Source organism: Hyperoodon ampullatus (assembly GCF_949752795.1).
Source record: "Hyperoodon ampullatus genome assembly, chromosome: 2".
Lineage (NCBI taxonomy): Eukaryota > Metazoa > Chordata > Mammalia > Artiodactyla > Ziphiidae > Hyperoodon > Hyperoodon ampullatus.
The window spans coordinates 12,740,303-12,751,757 of NC_136915.1; positions in this window are offsets into that span (position 1 = coordinate 12,740,303).

Here is an 11,455-nt window from a genome sequence, read left to right on the forward strand (position 1 = left end):
AAACGTCGTCCCACTGGGCCTCGCGTGATCCTCCGTGAGTCAGTGTAACTCTTCTGCGTCAAACTATTAAGATGCTTTTTTAGGACATTAAAGTTTGCTACCCTAGTGTGTTGCTTCCTAGACTGGTATTTAGCACAATACTGTATTTTGGAGTGTGTGAGGAGAGGGGTTCTTTTCACAGATATTATGAATGTAAACATACACAGGCATATGAAGAATAAGTTTGAAATTCAGACTCCTAGGCCTGGTAGATACAATTATGTGTTTGGGTAGTGACAAACCCAAATGTCACACCTCCAAGGAGCTCTGAGAAGCCCGCAGTTGAGAAAACCCAGGGCGTGTACTGGGGCCACAGGACAGAATGGTAACCTCAGGGCTGTTGGGGCCATGGTAGAGTGCATTTATATCTGAATTTATTAGAATCAATTTGAACAGCAACCTGTTTTATCGCTTCCATAACAGTGAGTCATGTTTATATGGCGCTCTGCGGTTTTCAAAACATTTCTCATCTAATCCTCTCTCAAGCCCTGGGAGGTAAATAGCATTATGTTCCCCATTTTACAAAGGAGGAGGCTGAGGCCCAGAGAGGTTTAAAGGCCCCTCTAAAGTCACACAGCTAGTAAATTCAAGAATTGGGTCTGGAACCCAGGTTTCTAACTCCATCTCAGGCTGCCCATTCTGCCGCACCAAGACAGCCCAGTAGGTCAAGTCCCAGGCCATCAGGACAGACCAAGTACCCAGTCATCAAAGAACACACACTGCCCAGGTGGACACACCCTTTTCCCGTGGTGTTTGAAGAGACCCTCATTTTTGCCTTCTCTCCAGCCATCTGTTCTCTCCCTGTCTTTCTTGTACGGCCAGAGACCACCAAACAAAACAGGAGGAAGAGCCAGAAGCCATGAATATCATTTATTTTTTATTTTTAAAAAGCCACAATAAAAATATTTTGATATTTTAAAACCAAATGCATTCTTTCTACTGATTAAAACTAGAAGGAAATGGGAAAAATGATTTGCATGATCTTCCATTAAAGGTACTTCTTCCACAGTGAGAAGGGTGAGCATCACCTGACCTTAAAAATAATCTTGAAAATCCCAGAAGTTTTCCATAAAGAACATATTACTTATACTGTACCATATCCCCAAAATCCAAAACAGCAATCTCCAGCACCAGAAAAGATCACTTGGTCAGGCAGTAGTTAAGTAGCTGGCTCATGTTTGGAAGCCAAATTGTGTGGGAAAAAAAATACTTTGGTTGAATACAAATATTTGAATTTGCATAAGTTAAATGTAATGCCTATGTGACTCCACTGTATTTGGGGTCTTTCAAAGGACGTGTTAATCTTTATCGTATCAACATTGCAACCCACAATGGCAATGTCCTTTCTTCACTCCTTGAACTAGATGGTTCTTTAGGTGTCTCCTCAGCCACACACCCTTTTCTCTGAGAATTCACATTCCCCAACCAGGTTTACCCTACTTACTGCTGCTCTCTTGGCCACACCTGATTGGCTGATCAGTAGATATTCTACCCAAGCCAGACCAATCAGGTTTCTCTTCTAACCCAAGCTGGGCCAATCAGCACCTGTGCCCTTGATATTTGGAAGTGGGACACGGAGTTACCACACAGGTCATTAATGGCCCGGAGCTGAAAGTCTTGATGCAGTTCCCAGCTGGGGTGGCCATTTCTCCCACTGTGTTTGGAGAAACAAAGCCAGTCTTACAAAGAGATGGCCAGGATAGATAAGCAACAAGTAGAGACAAGAAACCAAGACCCATGGAATTCCTTGGCGGTCCACCCTGCGCTTTCACTGCCAAGGGCCCGGACTCAATCCCTGGTCAGGGAACTAGGATCCCATAAGCCACACCGCATGGCAAAAAAAAAAAAAAAGAAGAAGAAACCAAGACGACCCCCAGAGAGACAGTGCAGCAGACACTACAAGCCCCTTAGTCATTGCCTCCCTCTACTGTATAAGCAGCACGCAAAATGCCCTCATTTCCCAGCCTCCCTTGCAGCTAGACCTGGCCGTGTTGTTCAGTTCTGGCCAATGACATGCAGGTGAAGGCCCTGGGCAGGGCTTCCCTTCTGGAATTAAAGGCAAGGCTTTGCTAGGAGAAAGTTTTTCTCTTTGTCCCCTTGCCTTGTCTCCTTTTCCTCTCCTGGAGCTCGGACTTGGAGCTGGAGCAGCCATGTTGGGGATCACCAGGTAACAAGCAAGAGACCAAAGCCCACCTCAAAGGACAGTGGAGTGGAAAGACATGAAAAGCCTGGGTGGGAGCCTAGTGGCATCACTGTGCTCTGCACTGTACCTGAACTGCCTACCTCTGTACATCCTGTTGTATAAATAAATCAATCCTATCAGTTTCAGCCACTGTAGTCAGATGTACCTGTTTGTGCTGTGGAGCCAATCACTCAAAAGTTAGTGACATAAAATGGCAACTGTTATTTCTCATGATTCCATGAGTCAAGCTGGCCACTTGTACTGGTCTGGTTGGTTTGGCTGGGGCTAGTTGAGGGTGGCTTCGTGTACAGGCCAGCCTGGTCATTGCCAGGCAAGACAGTGGTTCTCAACTGGGGGCGATTTTGCCACCCAGGGGGCATTTGGCAATGTCTGGACACACTTTGGTTGTTAAACTGGGGTGGGGGTGATACTATCATCTAGGGGTAGAGGCCAGGGATGCTGCTAAACATCCTGCAGTGCACAGAACAGCTGCCCACAACCAAGACTTATTTGATCCAATGTCAATAGTACCGAGAATGAGAAACCCTGGTCTAGAAAGGCCTCAGCTGGGACGTCTGATTCTGCCTGGTGTGGTCCCTCATCACCCAGCAGGCCAGACCAGGCCACGTGTGGTGGGTACAGGTTTCCAAGAGCAACAGGAGAGAGAAAGCCCCAAAGCACACTTTTCAAGTCTCCACCTGCCATGTGTTTGCCCACATCTCATCAGACAAAGCAAGCCACATGGCTAGAGTTCATTTGGGAGGGGCTCCAAAGTTTTACCATGTACCCACATCCAGGTTTCTGTTATTTAAAGCTGAAGGCAGCGCGCGCCCAGAGCGTTAACGGGCGGGGGCGGGGGTGTGGAGTTGGGAGGTCAACTGGGCCTCCTGGTAGCCTCCCTGAGTTCAACCAATCCAGTGAGGAGAAGCCGTGGGCGGGGCGAGCTCAGCTGCCAGAGCGGCGTGAAAAATTTCCCAAGGCAGAGCGAAAACCTTTCCTGAGCGACTGAGCATGCCCGCTGGTGAAAGGTCCAGCCCAACTTTCACCACATCCCAGACTCCAGAGGGACTTTTCTGAAACCCAGAGAACTGACCATGTCCTCAAACAGCTTAAAAATCTTCCATGGCTCCCCCATGCCTCCTCAGGAAAAAAAGATCACACTTCAGTGGGTTTTTTATGCTTCATCCTCAACCGATTTCTTCAGCCACGTCTCCCACTACTTTTGCAAGAACTCTTTTGCTCCACGGATGTTGAAAACTTGCAGCTTCTCATACATACCATGTTCTCTGTGCACACAGGTTCACCTACCTGCGATTCTCTGCCCAGGCCCTCTCTACCAGGATAATTGCATCTGTGCTTTCTAGGTCTATGAAGACAGTCATGCTTCATCCCTCTGGCATAGCTCTTGTTTTTTTTTTTTTTTTTTTTTTTTTTTTTTTTGCATCTTTGTTGGAGTGTAGTTGCTTTACAATGGTGTGTTGGTTTCTGCTTTGTGGCAGGGTAAATCAGTTATGCATGTGCATGTGTTCCCATGTCTCTTCCCTCTTGTGTCTCCCTCCCTCCCGCCCTCCCTGTCCCACCCCTCTAGGTGGTCGCGGGGTGCCGAGCTGATCTCCCTGTGCTGTGCGGCTGCTTCCCACTAGCTATCTATTTTATGTTTGCTGGTGTATATGTGTCCATGGCATAGCTCTTCTTATTCTGTGTTGTGAATATACTCTACGTGCTCACATGTGTTATCTTCACTAGAATGTGAGCTACTTGAGGGCAGGGGTCTTGGCATATTTTATACCTGTATGGAACTCTAAGACCTACCAGGGTGCCTGGCACAGGATAGATACTCAATAATTGTTTATTGAATAAATGAATGGATTATGAGCTCAATGAAGGAAAAAAAAAAAAAAGCTGAAGGCATTCCAACTGATGCAGAAAGTTGCCCTGATTCCTGATGACTTTCTGGTTCCTGGTTTCTTTCCTTGGAAAGGCCCATTCCAATGCCTGCCCTTGGGTTCCACTAGGACTTTTGTATCACTCAAGATTCTCTGGTTGCAACCAACAGAAATCTCCTGTGGCTAACTTAAACAGAAAAGGAGTTTACTGAAAGGAAATGCGGAAGGTTAGAGAATCAAAGGGCAAGCAAAGCTGAGGAGTCTGGACAGGCAGGAGCCATCTTTTCTTCCCCGTAGATGTCCCCTTTTTTTCTTCCGCCGGTTTGAGTTTCTGTTATTTGCAACCAAAATGGCATTTACTAAGACGCTCTGCACAGCCCCAACTGGTAGCTCTGAGAAGCTACCAGCGACCTTTCTTTCCCCTGACGTTGTACCAAGGGACAGCAAGGTACCTGCAGTCCCCCCACCAGAACTCCCAATCTTCTGATCCCCCAAGAAGCTAAGCCAAACAACTTCCTTCCACCCTTGCCAATGGGGGCCCATTTGGATTCGTGACTTTGCAGATAAGGTGCCCTTCTGCAGCAACTTGGCAGAGCCAGCAGTGCCTGCTGTTGTGGAAACCGGAGTCATGAAGTGTCTGTGGAAGAAAACAGCTTCCCCCAGATCCGTGTTGCAAAGTGTGTTCCTGGTAAGTGGAGTGGTTTCCCATTTTTTAGGGTCTTAGGAATGAAAGCAATACACTAACGATGAGAGGAAACCCAAAACCTTCTAATGCTAATGTTCTCCTCTTTTTTTTAATATAAATTTATTTATTTATTTATTTATTTTTTAATTTATGGCTGCATTGGGTCTTCGTTGCTGCGCCCGGGCTTTCTCTAGTTGTGGCGAGCAGGGGCTACTCTTTGTTGCGTTGCGCGGGCTTCTCATTCCATGGCCTTCTCTTGCTGCGGAGCACAGGCTCTAGGCATGGAGGCTTCAGTAGTTATGGCTCGCGGGCTCTAGAACGCAGGCTCAGTAGTTGTGGCGCAGGGGCTTAGTTGCTCCGGGGCATGTGGGATCTTCCTGGAGCAGGGCTCGAGCCCGTGTCCCCTGCATTGGCAGGCGGATTCTAAGCCACTAGGGAAGCCCATGTGCTCCTCTTTTTCATACTGAGTTTCCTAAGGCAGGAGTTAGTGAGCCAGGTGAGGGAGGGTAAACTCTTTCGGCTTATTAGCTTGGCCTCATTTCCATCAAGATGCGCCACTTGCCTCTGTCTGCTCAGTGTCCCGAGTTATTCTGGGCCCATTCATGATCTTCTGTGCCTGCTTTTGTTTTTAAACATTTTTCTTTGTCCATCTGTTCCCCGGGAATCCACTGCAATGCCTCCGTCCTGCGGTGGGAAACATTAGCAGGCTCCTTGTTTGAGTTTCCTCTCATCACATTGCTTTCATTCATAAGACCCTAAGATTTGGAGGCAGAAATTTTACCTCTGGCTCGACGTGGTCTTATCAGCACAGGTTAGAGGTGCCCTTTGACGGATAAATCTCTTTTATGGTTAAACAACCAGCCTTCATTCATTCCAACAAACACCAGGTACCTACTATGTGCCAGGGACTAATGATACTGTGCTAGACCTTGGGGCCTTAACCTTTGCTCCCCTTTCTCTTCACGGTCTGATCTGCTGCCCTCCTGCAAAGGAGTTGGAATAGTTAATTTAGTGGGTGTGTTGCCTGGGAGAGCTCACCTGGGACATTCCCAGCCTCTTTTGGCTTTCTATGAGATTATTGCTGGGCCTTCTCTAGAGAGAGCTGCATGCAGCAGTGACCCTCTTCTGGGAGTTTCTTTGTGCCTTTCAACAGTTGAAGTTTCATAGCTAATAATAGCCAGCTTTTTATAGCATCCTTGCCAGCCATCAGACCCTGCACTAAGCACGGTCCAGACGTGCTCAGTCCTCTCTGTCTGTATCACTCCGGTTTCACGTGTGAAAATGATGAGAAGTAAGTTACTTGCCCAAGAGCAGAAGCATCAGAGCCCAGACTTCGTACTCAACTGCTCCAATACATCGTTTTCCTTGGTGAAGTCCAGGAACCAGCTTGGTATCTCCTGGTTGATGAGGGTCAGGTCAGCAAACGTTTTCTATAAAGGGTCATTTCCCTTTGTGAACCATGGGGGTCACTGTCATCACTACTCAACTCTGCCATTGCAGCATTATGCCTAAACAAATGAGCTTGGCTGTGTCCCAATAAAACTTTATTTATAAAGATAGGCAGAGGGCCAGATATGCCAACCCCCAATCTAGTCTCGCCCAGACTAGATTGTTAATATCTGCATGGCTATTGTCTGCCACATGACTACCATGAAGCCAGCTGATCAGCATCTCCATCACTGAGAGCGTTGTGAGCTTTTACTACGTGCCACGTGCCACACACTAAACGAAACACTTTACATACATTTTCTCATTTAATCCTCTCAAGTACTCCAGGAGGAGAGAGCCATTCGAAAGACCTCTCGAAAGGTAAAACAGGCTGCTCAAGGTCACCCCAAAGGGATTTCCAAACCCAACTCCTAAGCATGACACCACGCTGCCTTTCACCATCACAGTGCTGCATCTGGACAACAGGAAGCTTTGCTGGTGAGTCTGGACACCTGCCTTCCTCTGGACCAAGCCTGAAAGAACCAAGACTTCGCGACACATCCCTTCCTCTGGGCATCCTGGTTTACTAGCCCTTCTTAGAGTCCCCTGCTTTCTTTAGTTAGTACCTAAGTTCAGGTGTTCCCAGCCTAGGCACCATGCTCTCCCTTTCAACCGACTTTGCCTGTCTCCGCCTTGTGTTAATTTTACAACCTTCCTTTCAGTTTCCCAAATCCTCATGTGCCCCTGCAGCGGCCACAAGCAGTGTTTACCCGTAACTTCCTTTTATTCCTTCCACCCTGTCTGCTGAGCAGAGAGCTCTAAATGACCTCTGGGCCACATCGATACCCAAGGACCAGCAGGTCACCCGGCCCCAATCCCTATCTGATGCGGCTGACGCTGTCCTCAGAGGAGCAGGGGACAGACACTTGAGAGGCTTGTTGTTCAAGAGATCCTGTTAACTTTTGTGTTGAGTCATGTGGGTGCACAGAGGTGTCACTTTAGCAGCTTCTCTTTCTTGGCAGTGACCTTGAGACCTGAAATCGGGCCACCAGATGCTCTGGAGGGGACACTGAGAAAACATCCAGTCCATCATGAGCCCTCAGGCAGAGCAGGCCATCATGCATCCAGTCAACCTCGATTTCTCCAACAAGGACCTTGGGCCAGGCACCATGCAGGGCACTGAGGAGACAAAGCTGAGCCAGGCAGACAGGTCCCTTCCCCCAGGAAGTTGTGCTGGGGTGGGGTGGGGTAGGAGGTGTCAGATATTTTATTAACAGCTTCATTGTGGGTTGTAATAAGTGCTGAGTCCCAGCCAGAGGCGGGCTTAGCTGGAACCTTCATAGCCTCTGTCAGTCCCCCAGCGTGGGGTCCAACAGATCTCACTCTTCAAACTGGCTAGTCCTGCTGTCCCCGCCCCCATCCCCACTCTTGCCCATGACCAGAAAAATTCCAGGACCAGAGCCTGGTGCCAGACACACTTCATAAATGGGTCTTGATTGCCTGGATGTAGATGCACACTGCTTTCACAGAATAGTATAAAAATCGAAATCAGCTGCCCATATATTGCCACCTTTGGAAAGGGTCCAGGAAGGCACTGCAGATGCAGCATTGCTGAGTTTTAAGCCACATGGTACACACACACACAGACACACACACACACATACACACATACACACACACACATACACACACACACACATACACACACATACACATACACACACACACATACACACACACACACACGAGTCTTTGAGAGTTTAAAACAGGGCTAAGACTCAGGCCTATCAGTTGTTAAAGTTGGACACAGAACCACCTGGGGTTTAACAGAAGCAGAAATCACACTCAGATTTTTTTTCCTCCAGCCTGTCCCGTCGGGCATATGCAAATAATTTGAAAGACAATTTTGGTTTTCAAGTAGATTCAACGCATCCAAGATAACCCCAAAAAGAGAGCTCACTAGAGACATAGGTTGGCTTCTAATGACCTGCAACCACCTGCAGGTCTTGGCCCCATCGTGCCCTTCTGCGCCTGCCCTGCTCAGCAGTCCCGTGAGCGCCTGCCTGACACAGCTCCCCACCCCGATCCCCTTTGCGCAGCTTCCAGACTTTGCAGGAGGTGAGAAAGCCTCTGAGATCAACCAGGCTGTGACCCCATTCCCTGCTCTCACTCCTCCAATCGCTCCAAATGAGTATCTGGGTTGTCCCTGAACTTTGACCTCTGTGCACCTTTCTCTATCCATCACGGGTTTGCTGGTGAACACAGAGGGTTTGTGATGATTAATTAGTAAACTGGTATTTATAAAGTGCCAAGTGAATGATGTAGTTTATGAGCTGACTTCATCTCTGCTGGCCTCCCTAATCCCTTCTTGTTTTCCCAGCATCTCAAGCTAGAGGGACCACCCAGTTCCATCCAGCTCTGGAATGCCCCTCAGAGTTCTCTCCATCTGCCTCCATCACCCAAGAGCTCCTCCCAACCCTTCCTGTGTCTCCCCCTCTGTTTCAAAGTGCTGTTGTTTCTCTTAATATTACCTTACCCCTCCTCAAAAGACAGTTACACAAGTAGATGTGGGAGGAAGCAAAGAAATGTAAGTCAACGATGACTAAGTCTGCCTAGCTCCCTTGTCGCTGGAGTATTGTCAGAATTGGCTCTCCCTCACCCCTGCCTCTGTAAAAATCCTTTGCCAAGGGTGTGATTTTTCCTGAAGATCATTCTTTCCGCATGACCAAATGCCGTAATGCGTAACCAGTCCAGATTGTTTCTTTCTGCCCAAATCCAAGCTCGGGACACAGCGCTCAGGGTCACTCAGAAGTAATTTCCCCTAATGAACAGGCAACTGACGGTTCCTGGAAGCTTCACCAGCAATCAGGGATCATCAGTTATCCCGGCCTGTTCTTCCCCCACTACTTCTCTGGTTTCTGAGTAAGTGCTTTTCCTGAAGTCCAATGACCTTGGAAGGAAAGAGTTCAAATAAAACGCAGCCCCTGGCGCACATCTCTGTCTTTGGAGCGGATCAACAAGGCCTCTGAAATGAGGCAGAGCTCTGGGCAGCATGAGCTCCCACTCCGTGGTCACAGAGTCTCAGACCTCTCAACCGCTGAGCACCTGTGAGAAGATCAGCCCAAGAGGTGTTAAAAGGGCTCACCCACCCGGCAGCATTTCCTGAGCTCTGCCTCAGCATAACACAGCAAGGTCTGGGCATTCTGCTCCCCTTTTACAAGATGCAATAGGTAATGAACTGGAATTCCCCCAACTGTGCATCACGGAGCCTGCCCTCCCTCCTGGAGGGTTGTGTCCACATGAGACAAATGGGTAATTGACCAGAGCATTTAATACATACAGCCTGTGTGATTAATTCAAACCAACACCCCAGGTTTTTCACATACATGTAAATTGTTTTTCAAGAAGGCAAACCCTCACCTAATCTCTTCACTGTTAAAAAGTTTGCTCCCAGAGGCAGAACATTTCATAATAAAGGTAGCCCTGGGAATTCCCTGGCAGTCCAGTGTTAGGGATCCGTGCTTCCACTGCATGGGGCACGGGTTCAATCCCCGGTGGAGGAACTAAGATCCTGCATGCCTCACGGCGTTTCCAGAAAAAAAAAAAAAAAAAAAAAGGTAGCCCTATTTCATGCAGACCCGCTATAAACCATAGGTTGGGGCAAGTTGAGGTTCATCAGATTTTTTTAAGTAATTAGCTGCTTTGAAAAGACAGCTCAGAATTTGCAAACCCAAGCATTTGCAGGCATAATTTTTAAAGTTTTGATCTACACCCTGTCCCTAGTCTTTTGCATTCAATTAAAAAAACAACTATTTTGCTTCTGTTGGGTCCTTGAAGGACACATATGGAAGATACAGAAACTTACCTTTTACAAGTAGCTGTACCAAGTTGCCCAAGACCAACAGAAACTTAATTCCAAGCTTTAAAAACACAAAATTGTGTCATCTAAGCTGAACATATTTATTGGATTCAGAAACAATCTCAAAAATAAGTTAATGTAAATTTCATATTTTCTTGAACCCTGAAGGGTTTTTTTCTCAATTTTATAATTTTTAAAATACCTTTTAAATTAATTCAGCAATATTCTTAAACTCTGGAAAATCAAAAAATATCAGTTGAGGGTTAGTTCTGTGCAAATCAGTCTGTAACAGCTTTGCTGGTTTTACATTCTCAAGTGCTCTCTGCCTCCAGAGCACTGGTTTTTTAAGCCCTAAGCCTATCTCTTCTCTGCACATTGACGGGTAGGTGCTGCTTCTGCAAAGGGGTCTTGAGCATCATCCTAACATTCTAGAGCAGCGGTCCCCAACCTTTTTGGCACCAGGGTCCGTTTTCATGGAAGACAATTTTTCCAAGGACGGGGGCGCGGTGGGGGGGAAGGTATCAGGATGATTCAAGCGCATTACATTTATTGTGCACTTTATTTCTATCATTATTACATCAGCTCCACCTCAGATGATCAGGCATTAGACCCCGGGGGTTGAGGACCCCTGTTTTAGAGAATAAGCACAAAGCACAGTAGTGATTCTCAAACTCCCCTGGGTGCCTGCTAAAAATGCAGATTTCTGGGCCCCATTCCAGAGATCAGTTTTGTTGGTCTGGATTGGAGCCTGGGAACCTGAATTATTAACCAGCCCCACTCCTCCCCCGCAGTGGTTCTGCTGCTGGAGGTCCACAGCTTTGCAGTTTTAAGGTGACAGGCCAGACCACAGAGAGAAATTCCCTCTGGTCTGTTCCTGACACCCCATCCCTTGAGCCTTTGGAGAGGACCTCCCTTCTCGGGGTCCCCACTGAAATGGCAATATCAAGAGCTCCCTGTCAGTTCCCCTAAAATTAAGTCTCAGGCGACCGCGTGGCCCAGCAGCTATTCTGCCAAGTCATTCATGTGATGTGCTGGCCCAGAGGGAGAGGGCAAGGCTCTTCTCCCTCTCGCTCTCCCGCTATCTCCGAGGACCTCTCAGGGCAGAGGCCCAGCGCCATCTCCCTCGCAGCTGCTCATCCATCCCTCTCCAAAAGATGCAGCAGCTCCACCTGCGGTTACATCTAAACGGGGGTTCCTGCTCACCGGGTGCACCTTCTTCATTACCCCTGCAACCCTCATCGAAAGCGACAGTGTGTAACACTGAGTCGTCTCCATGGCAACCGACAGGGTATCACACCGCCATGGGATTACGACTCCACGGCGTGGGGATTCCAGAGAAGGGATTGGGGGCGGCGCCCCCCTGCGCCCCAGACCCA